This window comes from Balaenoptera physalus (assembly GCF_965194825.1).
Source record: "Balaenoptera physalus genome assembly, chromosome: 8".
NCBI classification, from domain to species: domain Eukaryota; kingdom Metazoa; phylum Chordata; class Mammalia; order Artiodactyla; family Balaenopteridae; genus Balaenoptera; species Balaenoptera physalus.
The window spans coordinates 122,531,620-122,551,378 of record NC_138887.1 but is presented as its reverse complement, the minus strand read 5'-3'; the positions used below and the strand labels follow the sequence as shown (position 1 = coordinate 122,551,378).

At 52.5% G+C, this 19,759-nt stretch overlaps 1 pseudogene across 1 annotated transcript; it reads right to left on the bottom strand.

Annotated features, from left to right (window-relative positions):
• Positions 1-8,215: 8,215 nt before the first annotated feature.
• On the bottom strand, positions 8,216-11,150 carry LOC309666354 (actin-related protein 3 pseudogene; annotated as a pseudogene). The gene has a single exon. The product of its transcript is annotated as an actin-related protein 3 pseudogene (transcript).
• Between the last annotated feature and the right edge of the window lie 8,609 nt (positions 11,151-19,759).

Below are 19,759 nucleotides of genomic sequence, written 5' to 3'. Positions count from 1 at the left end.
GCCCTGGAGCACCTGGGACCCCAGTCAGACGTGAGTGTGTGCATGTCTGTGTGAGTGCACATGTGTGCGTGTGTGTGTGAGTGTGTGTTGAGAGAGCTGCCCATCTCCTGTTCCGGGATCTGCAGGTCCTCCTCCCTGTGGCTTTGCTGTGTGACCTGACACAGGCTCCAGCTGCCTCTGGTGTGTGGGTGCCCTCAGACACCAGCGGGGCGTCCAGACGTGAACCAAGGCAGGAACTCTACTCTCCTCGGCCAGTGGGAGGCTCCCCAGGTCACCTGTGCACTGGGGCCAGTCCCGGGCCAGACACAGAGCTTTCCTCCCAGCCTCCGTCCTGCACCCGGCCAGGTGCCCATCCTGGCCCACCCATCCCAGAGCCAGCCTGCATGGGGCCGCCCCGAGGACTGTCCTGGCCCATAGCTGCAAGTCCCAGGAGGTGGGCGCCCACTGGGTGGTGTCGGGCAAGGACCCTGTAGCCCCGGCTGCCCTCAGCCGTCTCCTCACCGGCCCCAGGGCACAGTCACTCCTGCTGATTCTACGACACGACACGTGGCCGAGGGTCCCGCCTCGACTGCCTGTGCTTCCCAGAAAGGGAAGGGGCGGGGCTGCCACCTGCAGCCCCCTGCTGGCTCCCTTGGCTCCCACCCTGACTCAGCCGGGCCTCAGTCATCTCGCCTGTAAACTGGGCGGTGAGAACGGGACCCGCCCACCCAGAAGTGCACTTGAGGTTAGACGAGCGAACGTGTGCAAAACACTTAGGAGAGAGCTCGGCAGGCACCGGCTACTGCCGTACCAGCGTCTCTGCTGTCATTATCGTCATTAGCGGTCACTCAGGAAGAAGCCTGCAGAGACTGGGTGGGGCGTGGCGGTGGCCGTGGCATCACGGGACACGGGGTGAGAGCCGTCGGGAACAGCAGAGAGCCGAGGGTGTTACCTGCAGCGGGAGTGGGACCCCGGCAAGGAGCGAGGCAGGAGGACCCCTGGACGGAGATGCAGTCCAGGGTGGGGGCCCACAGGGGCCGCAGCGAGGGTGCCTCCAGGGCCCCCGGCTCCTCCTCTCCCGAGCTGCGCCACCGTGAGCAGGCCCCGAACTTCTCTGAGTCCTGGTGTCCCCGAGAAGGCCTGGCCATCACAGCTCTGCCCCACAGCTGCCTGGGCGTCAGGGAGGCCTCTGGTCCCTCCAAGCTCAGTGCCGGCAGGACCACAGCCATCTACAAGCGCAGGGCAGGACCACAGCCCGCCCATACAAGGCCACCCCAAGCTGTGATTTGAGAGCGACCAGCGGCCCGCTGGGCCCTTCATCCCCTTCATCCTCTCTACCTTTAAAATCCCACCATTACAGCTTTATTCCTTTAGACCCACCTGAACAATATGTCAGGTTGCCTAAACGTCCCTAAATGCATCCAACAGTGAACCCGGCACAGCCCCCCAAGCCCCTGGCCTCCCACCTGCCCCTGGTCCCTTACCCTGCTTGGACGCACCACCACCCGCCCTGTGGTCCAGCTGGAGGCTCTTTCCCCGACGCCTCCTGCACCCAATCCATCCAGCTCAGCCAGTCGCACCCCCAACTGGACCCAGGGTGTCCCCTCTCGTCAGAGACCCCCAAGAAACCTTTTCCTGTTGGGTTAGCCCGCACAAAACTGGCATTTGTCCCAAACAGTGGACTTCTGTCCCAAACCCATCAAAAGCAGAGAAGACGATGTGGATTTCCTGCTCACCCCCACCCAAGCTCCCAGCTGTCAAGTTTCCGGGCAAGCAGGGGTCAGGTTCCAGCCTGTGAGTCCGCCCTCCCGGCAACACCGAACCCCCAGAACCCTCCAGGCTGGTAACCTTGGGCGGGGCTTGAGGTGTTAGCCCTCTGCCACCCACACCACACCTTCTCTCTCCTCCCCCTCAACCTCGAGACTCAGAAACCCTTTCTCAACCAACCCTCGTCCACGTTAAGGGGCACCCTGCTCCTAAAGGTGCCCTGGGAAGAACACCACACTTACCACCTCGACTTCTGTTTACGTTTCTCCCTCCATGGCCCTCCTAGTCCTACAACTCAGCGGTCGGGGCCGAGGTTTTCATATCCCAGTACGTACAGCCTAGCAGCCCTCGGTTAATATTTACTGGATGAATCGGGGAATATGAGCTGGAGCTCATTCACACTAGCATGTAAATGACTGATACGCACCCTTTCCTGAGAACCACTCCTGACGTGGGAGAGGAGGGGAAAACCCCAGCGTTCCGTGCAAGTGACGAGCAGGGAGCAGCCCCACCCAGAGAGGGACGGCGAGGCCAGCTTCATTCTGGCCCCCTAAGCAGCTCAGTGCAGGGGATTGTGTACACTTCCTGAGCGGGTGGGGAAGCTGGGCAGCTTGAGAAGTCAGACCGTCTAAGTACAGAAGCCCAGAAGTGTCGGGGAGATTCTAGCTGCTGCTTGGACCGGCCTCCCGGGACAGTGGCACCCTGTGACCCTGGCAATTCACGCAGACTAATTCACAAAAAGCAGTGAGCTCACAGGAGTATCTTCTTAAACCGCTCTGATTGCTGTGAGCCTGAAAGTACAACTCAGAGGCTAAGCCTGTGCTGCTCTCCCCGGAGAGATGGGGACCCGCCGGGGAGTTCACAGCCTCGACCTCTCCTGTGGAGACAGGACAGGAAGAAATCAGCCTGTCCCCCTCCTCATGCCGGGCGGACCTCAAGCCCTGGGCTCCAGACCCTCAGGAGTTGTTTGTTTCCTTGCTGTCCAGCCCTGTCCACCTGGAGGCACGGCCTGTGCCCAGAGCTCACTGGCCAGCGCCCCCTCAGCCCCCGCCAGCCCCGACTCAGGCTCTGCTGCCCAAAGGCCAGTCCGGGAGGTGCCCTGCTCCTTCCTCGCTTCACGGCTCTGGGCACGAGGCTCTTCCTGGTCCTCTTCCCACCGTCCTTGCTGCAGCATCTCCCCTCCTGCCGGTCCCCCGCTCCCCGGGTGTCTGTCCCCACCTCCTCACAGACCCCACGGCAGCATCCGTGTGCCCTGCGTCCCCGCCCCAAGAGGCCTTCCCCCAAATAATCACGGTGCTCCCGGGAGCCCAGTGTTCCGGAGTCTGGAGGACTGCATGGAGATGGCGGTAAGAGCGCTGTTCTTGGAAGCTGGGCCGTCCCTCCGTGAGCTGGAATTCTATAACCGCGTGATGCCAGAAGGACAGATGGATACAGAGGACACATCGTTGAACAGGACAGTCAGAGGCCGTGAGGCCGTCTGCGAGGTGTGGCAGCCACTTGTTAAAATCATACTTTGCTTATCTCTGTTCACGTAATAAAGTTCATCAAAATGCACTAACCTGTAGACAACTGTGCTACTTAAAATTGTTTCTAATTAACCAGAATTACGATACATCTGGATGTTGCATAGTATTCAATTTGGTCAAAATCAGTCAAGTCCAGCGAAATTTCTGATGAGGGGAAAAGAGAAGGACGCTATGGAAGGTGCAAACTAGTCTAATAAAACAGAGATGCCACAATGGTCGAAATGGGGGAAGCCACAGACACCGGAATGTGCTTTTCTCAAAGCCAGGTTAGGAAAGGATTCTAACGCAGGCACACACGTGCACGCACACACGGGCAATCTCTTCACGCCGCCCCTTGGCGACTCTCCCCTGACATGAAAACACTACTTTGCACATTTAACCCCTCCCCAGTTATGGGGAAATAAGTCCCTGGAAATTAAAATTCACGCAGCAGATAAATGAACCTCTGCCGATTATCTTACTTACTTAACAAGACAAGCTCTCTCTTTTACGGAAATGGCCGCCTATGGCTAAGCCGTGATGGTCTGTGCGGCCTTCTCGGGGGAATGGGGAGAGTAATCCTGCCCCTGGGCGACCTCAGGGGACGCCCTGGGTCTGGACGATGCCCTGAGGAGTTTGAAGTGGGAGCGTCCTCGGGAAGACACGTGCTGTGCGTAGGGGTGGGGCTGCTGAGATGGGAGGGGTAAAAACAGGGGCCCCCAGAGGAAGCAGAGCAGACCCCGTACCGTCAGGTCCCTCCAAGTGAGACGCTGTCCTTTCAGTTCCACCAGAACTGCCCTCCTACGGGGACGGCCTTGTTCAGCCCGAGAGCACTGATCTCCCAAGCACGGATCTCCCACCCATCAGTGGGACCTTCCTGAGGCCAGCGGGGCTGGTGGCCAGCTCTGGGTGTGAGACTCAGAGGCTGTGGTAGGAGCCGGGGCCACCGGCTGGCCACCAGGAGCTGGAAGAGATGAGGAAATTCACCACCCAGCCCAGACAGCCTGCACCCCCATCCCTGAGGTCAATGTCACCAGAGCTCTGCCAGGCGTCGCTGAGGCCCCGAGAGCCCCACACCCTTGATAGCAGGAAGGACGTTAGCTGTGTTCTCAAGGTCCAGTGCAATCACTGCCACCGAGATGCCAGTGTTTATATGCCGCGTGGTGTGGTGACCCAGTGGGTATTAACTGCTCGGCTCACCCCCAGGGGAAGATTGTTCGTGTTTAGAAAGTGCCCGTGATTCCCCTTTTTGAAGGTAGATGAGTGGAAATCATCAGTTGCATCGGAAGATAAGCCGGCCACGTGGGGAACCCTCGGCTTTGACGAAACGTGGTGGCCGCCCTCCTTCCAAACCAGGGCCACACGCGCTGCACTGCTCTGGCCGCGTCCCCCCACCCTCTGCTCTGCGCTGTGCAGTTCTGACCACCCGTGTCACACTGGCCACACTGTGTCCCTCTTCTCTCCAGAGACCGTCTGCAATGAAAGGAGAAGAACTGGGCCTGGAGTCGGGTCCTCCCCCTGCGTGACCAGCCTGTCCCCGCCCCTCTGCCCGCGTCGGTGCAGCGTCCCCAGGATGCCCAGAGGAGGCCAGCTGTATGCAGATGCGTGAGGGCCGCCAGCCAGGCTAGGTGCGGGCTGGCCCATGGCGCCCTAGGGGCCATCGGCTGAGGATGGCTACCCACCTGACCTCCTCTCTCTCTTCCTCTCCTTCCTGGAACGTGTTTGACCGCGTCTGGAAAGGTTTGAATCCCATTTGTAAACCCTCCACGCAGCTCCATCCCCACGGCAGGTTCCCGTCCCCACGGTCGCCGAGGGCAGTGGGCACCACAGCTGGGGCCTGAGCAGCAGAGATGCAGGGCCGAGCTCCCCGCAAGACTGTGGGCAGAATTTCCTCACCTCTTCCAGCTCCTGGGGTGCCGCCAGCCCGTGACTTTCCCGGGCTCTGCCCTGGTGTCACACGGCCTTCTCCTCTCCCTACGAGGCCTCATCCTAACCCCCGATGACATCTGCAAACACCCTATTTCCAAACAAGGTCACATTCACGGGAACCGGGGGTTAGGACGTCAACATAGCTTTGGGGGGACACGGCTCAACCCACTACACCAAGGAATGACTCCAGGGGCACCTGGGTTCCCACCCTGCAGCCCCATCACGGGAAACGGCAGCTCTGCGGGAGGGACAAGTGGTCCCCTTGCTTCGCTCCAAGCAGGAGGAAGCAGCGGAGACAGCAGCTCGTCCAGAGGCTCGGTTTCCTCATTTGTCCCCCATGTGCTTTCCCCTGTAAATGACAGAGGGGTGATGAGAAGCAAACGAAGTAATTCTGGAAGAGGAAGCACAAAACTCCAGGTCAGTTAACTTGTGAGGGGCTGGTCGGAGGGACCCGGCAGGTGTCCTTGCAGCTGTGACCAGATGTGGACATGGGGAGGAGAGTGGGAGAGGCCGTGTCCCACTGCCCCCTGCCCAGGGCTCCCCACCCAAAGGTCCAACACTTCTCGGACAGGGTTCCAGCATGTTCCATGGCCCGGAGGCTGGTCTCACTGAAAAGAAAATATACCCTGACTGACAACTTGAATTTTGTGTGTAGAGCTTCTTACAGGGGAAGTCATGACATCGCTGGCCTGACAGTTCCCGAGTGGGCGCGGAGCGTGGCTTCGGATGCCCACTTGGGCCTGCAGGGGGACATACACTTCCCGGCACAGGGCCTGGGCCCGGGGCTATTAAGGGTCCCTGAGTACCACCCGCTGGCTCGAGCAGGGCAGACGGAGGCAAAAGAAACGGGCGAGAAGAGTCTGGCCTCTTCACGGGCCGCGGTTCTTCGTGTGCACATCTAGAAATGTGCTAGTTACACAGCCAAGTCCTGAAGTGGAAGGATCCTGCTCTCAAATTAAAGTAACTCTCCCACGACTAAGGACCCTCATCAGGCCGGTCACACACGCTGGATGGAAGGCCACGGGGGCACCTGGCGCCTTTGAAACAAACCGTCAGCAAGATGCGGGCCCTTCGGCCGGCACACCCTGCGGGCGCACCCGAGGAAAAAGGTTGGAGTCTGCTGCACACAGAGGTGGGAGGTCCAGCCCAGGGCCCCCGGGGGTCAGTTCCCAGGAGTAGCTAGCGCCTCCCCAAAGCCAGGGGGCAGGCCGACAGCCCGAGCCGGCGGCCACGGCGAGCCTGGGTAAGGGGACCGAGACGGCCGTGGCGCCCGCACCCAGGCCTCCCTGCCTCCGGGGCTTGCGGTGGGCGACGGGCCGGTGGCAGCGCTCACCGCTCAGGCCAGGAGGAGCGGCAGGCAGCCACTCCACACGGCAGCCCCCCCACACGGCAGCCCCCGGGCTCGGGGACGGTCACGCACCCCCGTCCGCTAACGGCCACACGGTGGGCTGCGTGTCCAGGCTAAACGTGGGCTGAGAAGCCGGGCCCCACTCGGGGGACCCTGGGTGACTCCACGTGGGGGCCCACGTCCAGCTCCCGCCCAGGGCATCTTCCCAGGGCTGCCGCCTCGCCTCATCTGTACAATGGGAGCCCAGTCACGCTGTCCCTGCGGCAGCGGGAGGCTGAGGGAACCGGGGCAGGATGATGGAGCGTCCGGTCCAGAGGCAGAGCCGGAGTCGCTCCCAGGCACCCGCTGCCTCCGCCACCCCATCGCCGCGCTGCCTCGCCCGCTCCCGTGCCTGCTGGGCCTCACGGGGCAGGACGCGCGGCAGGGGCCCCGGATGCTCCAGCCACAGTGTCTGTCGGGGGGTGGAGACGGGCTGGACGGAGGAACCCGGGCGCTCTCCTTGCTCGGCCCACACCTGCCCTGGGGCAGGTCCTCCGCGCCTGAGCCAGATGCTGGTACAGGACCATCTGGCCGCCAGCCCCCCAGCTTCCAGCGCTTCTGGCTCTGCGTGACCCCCCCACCCAGTTCCCTTCCAGTTTTCAGCTCTCCCATCGTTCGTGTGATAAAGGCCCCAGATTAAGCTCCCCTGCAGTGATCACTCAGAACAGCTTTCTGACCGGACTATTATTATTATTCTCTCTAAACAGCAGGGCCGTTTGGGGGCTGCAGAGATGAACACGGGTGGGCTCCTACTTTCTAGGAGAGAACGTCCCAAAGTGGGATCCAAGGACCCCCTGCGGAAGTATCACTTGGGGGTTCTTACAAAATACTCCAATTCCCCAGTCACACCAGACCCACAAAACCACAGCTCCTGGTGGGACTCCTGTCATCTGCATCTTATGAAGCCCCCCAGGGGATTCTTGGGCAAACTAAATTCTAGGAGTTTGCAATATAACAGGGAAAATAGGCTGTGAGTGCAGACATGGGGGAGGAACTCAGCAAAGGCAGCGGGTTTATTCCAGGTTCCACGCCAGCTGCCTGTGCGACCTTGTGAAGGTCTGAACCTCGACCCTCTCCGTCCCCATCGGAGCAGCAAGGGGGGCTCAGTGATGGTGAAAATGTCCCGGCTCCGAGGCATGCGTGGGTCTGTGGTCTCTGCCAGAGAGGAGCGCAGGGGTCAGCCCTCGGCCCCTCGTCCAGGCGGAGGTCTCGGACCACGCACGTAGAGTCTTCCTTACATGGCACCGTGAACGGGGAGATGGCACCTGCGTGCCGGGGACTGTGGGCTAGACGATCGCACTGGAAGCAAGTATTTATTCCAGTAACACCTGCCACTGGCCTACAGTGCGGATAAGACTAGTGTGACACGCTGCAGATAAATGCAGTCACGTGTTACCTGTCGCCCTGGGTCCTGTCCACACACAGGTCCTGCCGCCCCAGGCTGCAGGCAGAGCCCAGCTGCCCCCTCCCCTGGCCTCCCAGCTGGAACCCCCCATGCGGGATTGACACCCACTCCAGCTCCCGCCAACAGCTGGCTGCTGAGGAAGATCAGAGGGGAACATACAGGAGAAAGAGCTGGGAAGCTGGGTGCAGCCTCGGGGGGAAGTGGGGAGGAGCCGGGCGGACTCAACCTGGCATCGCGGTGGGCACCCAGAGGGCCCTCTGGCTAGCCGCTCTCCTCCCCTGCTCAGCCAGCTCTGATTGCTTACTTTTTTTTTAAAAGAAGTGCTTTAATATTTTAACTAGCTAAAGGTCTTTAAAAGACACATTTGTTGGGCTTCCCTGGTGGCGCAGTGGTTGAGAGTCTGCCTGCCAATGCAGGGGACACGGGTTCGAGCCCTGGTCTGGGAGGATCCCACATGCCGCGGAGCAACTAGGCCCGTGAGCCACAACTACTGAGCCTGCGCGTCTGGAGCCTGTGCTCCGCAACAAGAGAGGCCGCGATAGTGAGAGGCCGGCGCACCGTGATGAAGGGTGGCCCCCGCTTGCCACAACTAGAGAAAGCCCTCGCACAGAAACGAAGACCCAACACAGCCAAAAATTAATTAATTAATTAATTAATTTAAAAAAAAAAAAGACACATTTGTTGATAGTGGTACATCCACATAACATAATACCAGGGAATAACCAAAACCTGTCATTTTACGTGAAATCTGAAGAGGGAGATTGCAGGACAATGTACATTGTAGATTTTGCTACTTATGCTAAATAATATTTTGTTTATATATAAATATACAATTAAATGTTATATATGTATATATACATATACATACATGTGTATGTACATGCACGTGTGGTACGTACGTGCGTGTCTTTGTGAATCCACTAGAAGCTCCAGGCTGGAGAGGTCCTAGCTTTGTGAGATGGGAGCAGAGGGAGGGAAAGTTTCCACTTTTATGCCCCGTACTTTTTTTTTTTTGAAGAAAATAGATTTATTAGTTAACTTATAAAGAGATTAAAGAGCTGGAAACAAGTATGAAAAAGAAATTTGTGCCTTTATTAGAATGGTGTTAGGCTTTAAATATACCAATTTGGGTAATGAAACTATTCATTTTTTAATAAGAAATGACACTACAGAACTGCAATACTGGTCAAAGAGTCTTGTCTTTACTTTTCCTTTAAAGCGAGAAACAGAATGTGAGTAATCAGAAAGCACAAGCAGGCATCAGTTAATCCAAGATACTAGCTTCTTAGTTCCAAAGGCACTTGCAAAGAAAACCATTGGGGGGCACAGGGTATGGAAGCACTTCCAATAACTGGAGTCCCATGAGTGTGTGTGCACGCCAAGTCTCATAGGCTACTTTTTGTATTTATCCTTTACTTGGTCACTTTTTTCCCCACAAATACTAGTTTTTCTTTGACTCTTTTTCCTCATAGTATAAAAAGTACAAAATATAAACAAGCTGTTGCATTGCACACTTCAGAGTGTACAATTCAAGCATTACAGAGCTATCGACATACCGATAAATCCCATCAAATCTTGGGTAATTCAATAATGTACAAAATACCAGGGCACAGAAAGAACTAAAACCCACTTCTTTTTGTTACACGTAAGATTCAAATATTCAATCTAAAGAAAAACACTTAATCATTTTGGCTCTCCTCTACATTCGCATGTCGATACCCTTATTAAAATATTCCTGTATTATTATGTTTCGTCTTATTATTTCAAGTTAGGTTTACAACCTCAAAACCAGCCATCCAGACAAAACAGGTAATCAGAAAGATTATTTCTTCCCCACCTCCCTAACCCCAATAACTATGAAGCCAATTCTACGACATGACTCCAAACACTGGATTGTGATGACAAATGCTGGGTCCAATTTCTTCATTATCCTTTTCGGTGTGACGTACTTGGCAGAACTCAGGTGTGGAAGCCAGCATGGATCCTCCAAACCAAACTGCATATCGCTGCATGTGGTGTGTGATGACTTGTACGTCAATAGGTTTGGGCTTCAATCTACCACCACTCAATTCCTCACTTAATTTCAGCCTGGCATCTACAGTTCTTTTCAAATCTCTTTGCAAGCGACGTCCGAAGTCCCTGAACATGGCTGAACCTCCAGAGAGGGCAATATTCTTGTAGAGAGGACGTCTGACATCAAGAGGATAATTATGAATTACTTCATCTACAGCTTCTGAGATAGGCTAAGTCTGGATTAGCAAACTCTGGATGAAAAGAAATTTCAGGTCCCAAGAATCTCTCATATCCAACATCAATGGAAAATTCTTTCTTTGAGATAGCATTGATTCCAGTATACTGTTTAATCCACTTTGATCCATCTGTATCATACTTAAATTCTTTTACTAAATCTGGGCAGACATAACTATAGCACTCCTTTACTGCCTTAGCAGTTTCCAAGGATTGCTCTGAAGGAATTCCTACTTCTCGGTCTCTCAGCAATTGCTGTATAAAATAGGTTATATCTAGTCCTGCAATTGGAATGTGCTTAATACAGCTGCCAATCACATACCCTTCAGCCACAGGGTTGGCATGGGTGACACCGTCTCCACTGTCTATTACCGTACCGGTCAACGTCCGTTCTCCTACTTGTCTGGAGGTCCAGGATGCAGCTAAGGCAAGAACAGCCAGTACAGCAATGTACTGGCCTGGAACACTGAAGGACTCAAACATTATTTCAGCAGTATATTCCCTGTTTTCTGGAGTATTCAGTGGAGGTTCAGTCAAAAGAAGATAATGGTCTTCAGGTTCTGCCCTTAACTATTTAAAGATCACTTGTTCCATAAACCTTTCCATCAAGTCCCAATCTTCAACGATACCATGGCGGATTGGCTGCTTTGTTGCATATGTAGGTTGTTCTATTGCTTCATCACCAATGAAGAAGTCTAGGTCATCAACACCTTTCATCACCCTCCTTTGAGCTTGATCACCCACTTCTGCTGACTCCTTAATAGCAATACAGGAAGAGATGATAGCCTGTGGTTCCCTATTTCCAGCATATCCTAGTTTTGTATACCCCATGCCACGGTCCACCCCACGGGCCGCCAGCCATCCCGCCATCTTCCTCCTCATCTGCGGCTGCCACTGCTGCCGGCTGGGGCCAGGGATGGGCAGCGAGATGTAGAAGCTACCTGACCAGCCTCAGCCAGGCCGCCCTCTCCGTCGTGGGGGAGCCGGGAAGCCAAAGCAGCAACGAGAGAGCTGCAAGCTCGGTCAGCGGCTACCACGTCCTCAAGCCTGGTGGGCAGTCCCTGCCCTGCCCCCCGCGGCCTCCTCCCCTCCTCTCCCCCCACTCCTCACTCCTGTCCCTGCTCTACAACTTCTTCCCCTCCCGCCGCCTTTCCCCGGGAAGCCAAGGTGGCCTTCAGTGGCGACGCCCCGGCCAGGCCAGCTATACCCTGTACTTCTGCAGGGGCCTTGGTTCTTTACTATGAGAATGTATTTCTTTGGTATTTTGTCATCAATAAAACGAATTTTGTGCCCCCCAAATTACATCGATATTATTTCATATACATTATCTGAAAAAGAAAACCCCATGAGCGGCTGGTATAAGAGGAGCCTGAAAAGCTCACAGACTTGGAGTGGAAATTGGGAAGACCTGTGTGTAGAAAACGTCTGTGGCTTTCCCCCCGGCAATCCCATCCCTCAACTGATAGCCTAGAAAAATTATCAATGTGCACAAAAGTTGTTGGCAGAAATGTTCTTCCCAGCATTGGGAATCTACATTTTCCTTTAGAGAAGGATGGACCTACAAAGGTTGGTGTCTTCGCCCCAGGGATCCCACTCCAGCAGGAACCAAAAGAGGAAGAACTAGAACTTCCCGACCCAAAATGGGCACCTATCAAAACCAGAGTGCTGAGGGGAGAAAGCAGGGAGAAGAGATCTGGGCAGGAACAGAATGATACCACTTACATAAAGGTTTTTTAAAAACATGCAAAACACTACTGCCCATTATTTATAAATACGTTTGTACATAGTAAAATTATAAAGGCAGCCATAGGAATGACAAACACAAATTCAGAATTTGTTCTCCGCTCAGAAAGGGATACCTTGGTACTTCCATTGTATCTGCAAAATTCACCTTCTTTGGTTGGGAAGGATGCCCTTTCTATTTTAGTTGTATTGTCATGTCTGGAGTATTCTCTTCTTTTAAAAGTCCTTTCAAGACACAGGACTTATTTCAGTGATCACTTTGCAACATATATAAATATCAAATCATTACGCTGTACACCTGAAATTAATGTAATGCTGCATGTATGTCAGTTATACTTCAATTTTTTTAAAAAAGGAATACCATTGACGAATTCATCCAGGGAGGGGCCCGGGGCTAGCGTGCGCTGGGATGGAGTTGATGCTGACGATGAAAGGTTTGGGTACAGATGGAGGTGACGGCCACACAATATTGTGATGTGTTCAATGCCGCTGAGTTGTGCACTGCAAATGGTGAAGGTGACAGATACTGTGTGTGGACATCTTTCCATCATAAACAAAGGAGAAGCAGCTGTGCACTTAGGGATGCAAAGTCAGACGCACTCCCCGGTCTTAAGATTCAAAAAACAAAGTCCTAAAGACCCCACACTCTTCTGGAAGCTGAGACGGAGCATGGAAGCCTCTGCCTGCAGTGACGACCGGTAGACACAGGACCTCGAAGGCGTCCGCCCTGCCCGGCCCTGCGGCGTCCGCTCTCTGAGGACACACATCTGGTCACACCCAGAAACACACTGCCCATCACCAGCCCTGGGAAGGACTCCAAGCAGTGGTGAGCCCTCCCCACGTGGTCCTGGGTGGAGGTGACACTGGCCGGCTGTGCCATCAATGTCCCCGGCGTATGCCTCCCTCCCCACCCGGAAAGAGAAGCCTCTGGAACAGTCAGGCCACAAAGGTAGAAGGAGGCAGCTGGTGTGTGGCGTGGAGGGGCTCTTCCCTGAGCTGGAACCAGGAGCCAGGCTGGGAATCAGATGGGCGGAGGGGTAAATAGGCAGGTCGCACGGGGAGTTCCCACACAGTGGCCTGGGAGCTGCCACCTAAGGGGTCGCCCCAGCAGACCGTCCTCGTGGAGCCCAGACGCCGGCACAGCCCCATCAGGGCCTGGCTGCACGCGTGCTCCAGCTGCCCATTACCAAGCCCTAACTTTAAGTAACCACGGGAATACTAATGCACTAAGCCTCAAGAAAACCCAGCAAGGTAGGTGTTAACACTTCCCCACTTTACAGATGAGGAAACCAAGGTCCCCCTCTAGTTTGTGGGGCTCGGGGATGTGAACCCTGACAGCTGCGTTGCAGCGCCCACACCTTTGCCCACGGCCAATGCCGGCTGTCCATAAAAATGTATGGAGCAAATTGTGGGCCAAGGCACCAGTTCTCCCGAGTTCCCCATTTCTACAAAGATCAGCCTGAGAGAGGGACACACATCAGTTCTCTTTTCCCGTCACCTCTATTCTAACATGTATGTAATTCACGGGCAGTTAGCATGCAGCCTCCCAGCAAGGCCACAGGAGAAGCCCTTAGATGCTGGAGGAGGGAGGGGGAGGGAGGGTTCAAAGGCAAGGAGGATCGCCCGGCGCCTGGGGACCATCCAGGCGCTCAGGAGACAGAGGGTTTCTTGGGAGGACGACGAAGGGCATGATGGCCGCAGAGGGTCAGAGGGAAGGGGCAGCAGGTGACAGGGGTCCCGGGACAATGGAAAGTATCGCAGCCCTGCCCCGAAGGAGGCACTTGGTAGATACTTGTTGAACAAAGGACTGTGTTTACGCTTATGTTTGGAAGCTTATATCCAAGATCTGAGCCCTTTTGGCATGAAAAGAGCACTAAACTAGCAACCAGAAAACTCAGTCCCTCGTGCCGGTGGGACAAAAACCAGTCCGGTCTCCGGGCGCCTCTGCATCCGGGGTGCGGTCGAGTGTGAGGCTCATGAGGGCCCCTGTGACCCTGATGTCCGGCCTTCCTGTGAGTCACTCCAGGCCCAGTGGTTTGTCAGCGGGGCTCCCGGGGAAGCCAGAGAACAATCAGAGGCGAAGGGGAGAGACCAGGGCCCGCGGGTTCCGGGCCCGGAGGAGGAGGCCCTGTGACACCCAGCAAAGGGTGACTCAGGCAGTATTTTTCCAGTGTGGCGGCCGGAAATGTCCCCAGCCACGCAGCACCTGTATCAATCGGCGTTTGCACGGTGTGGCAGGGTTCAGATCTTGCCCCTTGTCATGAAAACAAGTAAAATTCCAGGTCAAGTCCAGTCCTGCCTGCAGAGAAGAATCAGGGCTCGCTGGTTCATTTGGTTTGAGTCACCACCGGCATCCTCCAAGAGGTCATGATTCATGGCCATGTTATTTAGGGAAAGAGTCGCAAAGCCATCAAAACGCGCCTTCCTCTGGTCCGCCTCCAGCCCCTGCCTGGCCGTCGCTGGAGCCTTTGTTTCACGGTAATGACACAGCCAAACCTCGGTTATTTGCACGGGACAAATGGGGGTCTCCAATAGCCAGAATACTGCCGCATTCAAGTTGTAGGGCTAAGAGGTAACTCAGCACCAGTTCCAGGTGCCTGGGGCTCCTCACAGAGTGGGTTCGAGCTCTGAGCCCTGGCAGGACCGCAAAATGGTTTTCTCAGCATCCCCGGCAAGGCCTGGCCAGATCCTTGGGGCCCCTAAGCCAGGACGGACAGGCTCGGCAGCAAACGCCCCGTCCTTAACCCTGAGCAAACCCACGCTCCTCCTCCTGCCCTACGACAAAGGCTTTATTATTATTGTCTTTCCTTATAACCAGGAGAGTTCAAGCTCTTCCTGATCCTTCCGAAGTCAGACTGCCACCAACTCCCAAAAGAAATGACATTTGAATGAATGTATTTGGGGGAAAACCCAGAAGAAAGACTCCTGAAGAACCGCTTTTGTCTGCTTATGGGACCGGATGAATAGAAAATCTTTCTAACTATGTGGCTATCAAACCAAGTAAAAGTGAAATATTCACCGTAAGAGATCTTCCATTTTATTCTGAGAAGCTTTTTTTTTTTTGGAACTCATCATTTTAAACCCAAATGGGACAGAACCTGGTTCCATTCATTAAATACTATGACAACTTGTACTTACAGCTAACTATTAGCACCTAGAATCTAACACACTGAGGTAGTGTCGTTTTATATCAAAAGTTCAGTTCCTTCTTAGAAATAAAGAAGAAAATGAATAGACTCAACATACAAATATAAAATGTCTATAAAATAAAACATCTAAAAATTAAATGTCTTGAGAAAATGCTTGCAACACATGTAATAAAGGAAGGTGAATACTCACTAAAAGAAAATCTATGGACATAACAACTAAGATGACAGAAAATTAGGACAGGAAAGAGAATTGACCAAAAAAAAAAAAAAAGAAATACAAGTGGCTAATAAAAGTTAACTTTCTTAGTTTAAAAAAAAATGCCATTAAGACAGCAAGGCAGGGCTTCCCTGGTGGCGCAGTGGTTGAGAATCTGCCTGCCAATGCAGGGGACACGGGTTCGAGCCCTGGTCTGGGAGGATCCCACATGCCGCGGAGCAACTAGGCCCATGAGCCACAATTACTGAGCCTGCGCGTCTGGAGCCTGTGCTCCGCAACAAGAGAGGCCGCAATAGTGAGAGGCCCGTGCACCGCGATGAAGAGTGGCCCCCGCTCGCCGCAACTAGAGAAAGCCCTCGCACAGAAACGAAGACCCAACACAGCCAAAAATAAATAAATAAAGATGCTCTCATTTAAAAAAAAAAAAAAAGACAGCAAGGCAGTGTTTGCCTGACTGAGCCAAGGCCTGTGCCCACAGCCCTACGGGTGCCCAAGAACAAAGTTCCCATAAACTTTCTGCAAAATAATTTGACGGCATTTGCCAAAGACCTTTGAAAACATTTATGTACTTTGGTCCAACAGTTCCACTTCTAGAACTCTATCCCAAGGGATCAACTAAAAAAATGCTAATAAAAACATAATATTCTGTTGACAAAGATGGGTATCAAATACTTGTTTGTAAATAGAGAAAAATTTAAACCAGAGAAGCAAATCCAAGTCATAGAATATTATTCAGCCATTACAAAATCCTGTTGACAAGGCCCTCTTAATGACCTATATGGGAAAAGAATCTAAAAAAGAGTGGATATATGTATACGTATAGCTGATTCACTTTGCTGTACATCTAAAACTAACACAACATTGTAAATCAACTATACTCCAATAAAAATTTTTTTAAAAAGAATCTCTAAGAGTACAGGAAATTCATAGGATAACACCTGAAGTAAAAAAAAGGAAGAATACTATGTTTTCATAGGCTATACGCATAGCCACTTTAAAATACATCTGAGGGGAAAACTGGAAAGAAACGTGGATGATCAGAGCCCTTGTTACTTTGTCTTTGATTCTACTCCTTTCTCTCACTTTTTAAATTTTATTATGTTTTCAAAATATTCTATAATCCACACACAGTATTTTTACAATAACCAGCATTCTGTTTGAAAGCTCTGCTATTAGGCATTAACCCTCAGTCTCCTAGGCGCTGGTGTGGGGTAGCATCCCGAGAGCTGTGAGGAGTGGGTGGTCCTCCAGACTTGGCATCAGGGACATCCCAGAGACACAGGAAGACCCCCAGTCCAGCTCTGCCCTCCATGCCCAGCTGCACCTGCCCACCCCCGGCCCCCTCGCCCTCTGGAAGCACGGGAGGCACTAATGCGTTTGCGCCTCTCCCTCTACCGGACTCTGTGACCCTGGGTGCAGGTGTGACCCTGGGTGCAGGTGTGACCTGTAGCTGAGCATCCAGCCCCTTGCGTGGTCCCTGGAACGTAGCAAACATTCAGTGGGCAGGTGCTGAATGGACGTACCGCATGTCGCAGACATGAGATGATTTCCCATTGACTGAACGTGAGCGAGAACCGTGAGGACGAGAAGGGAGCTGGCAGGGGACCGTGGCTCTCAGGACTTGCTCCCACACGCCCAGGGACTGGACAACACTTCCAGCAGCAACCTCGTGGGTAGGGGGGACACCTCCCTCTTTATCCCACAGGCCGGCTTCTGGGGCAGTGGCCTCCCCCTCATCCCACCGCTGGACCTGCTTCATTCCAGTAAGGAAGTGAGAAACAGAGCAATCTCCCAAAGTGTCTGGGTCCCCACCTCCCTGGGGTGATGAAACCTCTGGCGTCCCCTCCTGCCCGGCCCTCAGGCTGCTCCACAGGCTGGTTTAAAAAGATGCTCTTAGGGCAGGAGCGAGGTCCTGGGACCACGGCAGGCGGGTCCTCCAGCCCCCAGACCCAGACACCCACCACTGCCTTACATGACAAGTTCTTCACAGAGGGCCCATTCCCCCCACCATGAAAAGAAATTTAGACACACGGTCTGATAATAATATTTTAAATCGAGTCTATTCTAGTAAAACCAAGACCAGGATTATTAAATTTGTATCCCCCATAAAATTTAGAAAGCAAGAAATAAAAAAGCAAGTTCATTTCCTTGGTTGTTAGATCGAGGAAAGATACAAGCGACAGGCAGTATTTTTTTCTGTAAATAGTTAAATTCACAAAAATCTTGTCACCCTCCGCAGAAATAAGGTAAGACTGGATTATTTTCACCTTGTTGCCATCGCAGAAGGTGCATTTTTCTCAGCATCGTCAAGTACGACCCTATGTACTGCAGCCTGGTGTTTTGGTGGCTAATGGGCGGCCAAGTGAAGGTTTTTGTTTAAGAGGAAGTAACTCAGATCGCGTCTTAAATCAGAGTATGCAGCTCCACTGACTTTTTTCAGTGTCATAAAATGGGCTAGCATTGTTGTCACATGACAAACAACGGTTCAGGGGCCTGACACTAAGCTCACTTTTACATCACCATCTAATTCCTTATCCCGGGAGATAGTCCAACAATGCCCGGTCCCCACCCCCCGCTGGATCCCACACACCCTTTGTTTAAATACCATCCGGGTCCAAAGCCAAAAGTCAGGAAATGCCAAGTCGGGCGGATTCTGGGTAAGTCAGAGCCTCTAAAAAGAAAATCAAAGACAGAACAATGCGGAGTGAAAGTGCCATCCACTCTACCTGTGAATTTCCTGAATTTCCTCGGTTTGAGTGAGTTACCAAAAATATCACTGGCAAGTACTGTTGAGCGCTGAAAAAAGCTGGCTTGTGAAAGATGAGGGAAAGTCCATATTTTCTCCCTTTGATAATCCCTGAATACTTCTTAGGATTCTTAGGAAAATAGTTTTGCAGATGCTCTGAGGAACGTGATCTGATTACTTCCGGGCTTTTAGAACAATTTCCGGGTGACTTTATGTAAATAAAAGCAGGTAATGCTGCTCTGGTAAAGGAAGAACAGCCCCAAAGAGCAGGTGTGATCTTATTCATCCCACTTGAACTAGCTGCTTCTATAAGAAGGCAAGAAAAAAAAAAAAAACAAAAAAAAGATAGACACTCTCCTGCCCTCCGGAATTTGCCCGTAACTAGAACCCAGAAAGTTTTTAGGAAACAGCTAGTCCTATGATACCTGCATATTCATGAAACACCTACTGTGTGCCCTGAATTGTGCCAGGTGCTGGATGCTACAATGAACTCCCACGGCCCCTGCCCTCCCAGGACCCACCCACAGGAAGGAGAAAGAGAGGGTTCTAGGCACGGCTCAGCCTCAGGGGCACAGCCTGCAGGGAGCAGGGGAGGGCTCTATCTTACGCTTCCTCAAGGTTGTAAAAGTACAACCAATTTCATAACAAAACAGTGACATTACTGCCCTCCAAAATGTCAGCTCTGTGACGGAAGGGATGTTCATTTTCTACCACTGCATCTCAGAATTTAGGGGGGCATCTGGCATACAGTGGGTTCTTAGCAAATATATGCTGAGTAAATAAATACGGTGTCTTGCAAATTATCAGGCTACCTAGGGAATATTTTGAACTATGGGTTTATGCTTATAAAAGGAAAATACCTAAAACACTTCTGGGCTCAAAATAAAAGGGAGGTGGGGAGGCAGCCAAAAAGGATCACTGTATCCTGAGTGTATCATAACCATTCTGGCATTTCAGTTAGTATGAAGACGCTACACGGACACTAATTCTACCATCACGGTGGAAGATTTCTGTGACCATTTTTCCATTTTTCCTTGTGGAAGAACCCATGCTAGTAACAGATTTAACCATTTAGGTATTTTAATTCTGTGTTAACCCATAAAAGAAATTGCTCCAGGTCCCCTGCCCATCACCATTTAATAAATCAACAGGTCCATTTCAGTGGCCGGATGTAATGGCCTTTATGAACACTGGCAGAGTCGTGACCACTTAACCAGTGTCATTAAGCAATACCTTGCTCTTATTATTAAGGAGATTGGTGAACATTTATTTTTTCCAATGCAACTGATAAAGAAAATATAATATGCATCTTACAGAATATTTGTATCAAAAAAAAAAACCTCTTCCTGTCATTTTTCATTGCTGCATTATATTTGTCTTCTGGAAAGATAATGAAATATTCCTTTACATGGATTTGAGACTATTTAGTGATTCAGTCCCCAGAACAAGGTGCTACCATCGAATGACAGCACTCCTCTAGAAATCGGAGCTTGGGCTGATCTTAGCCAAGCTTCTCCTTTGTGGATGAGAAAAACAAGACCCAAATAATGGAAGGGGCTTGCCCCGTCTACCCAAAGCCCAGAGTCGAGCCCAGTTGGATGGCTGTCTCCATCAGAACCTTGCAAGGCAACTCCACCTGGAGCGTGAAGAGGGATCGAACCCCAGCTCTGCCAGGTCAAAGGAGC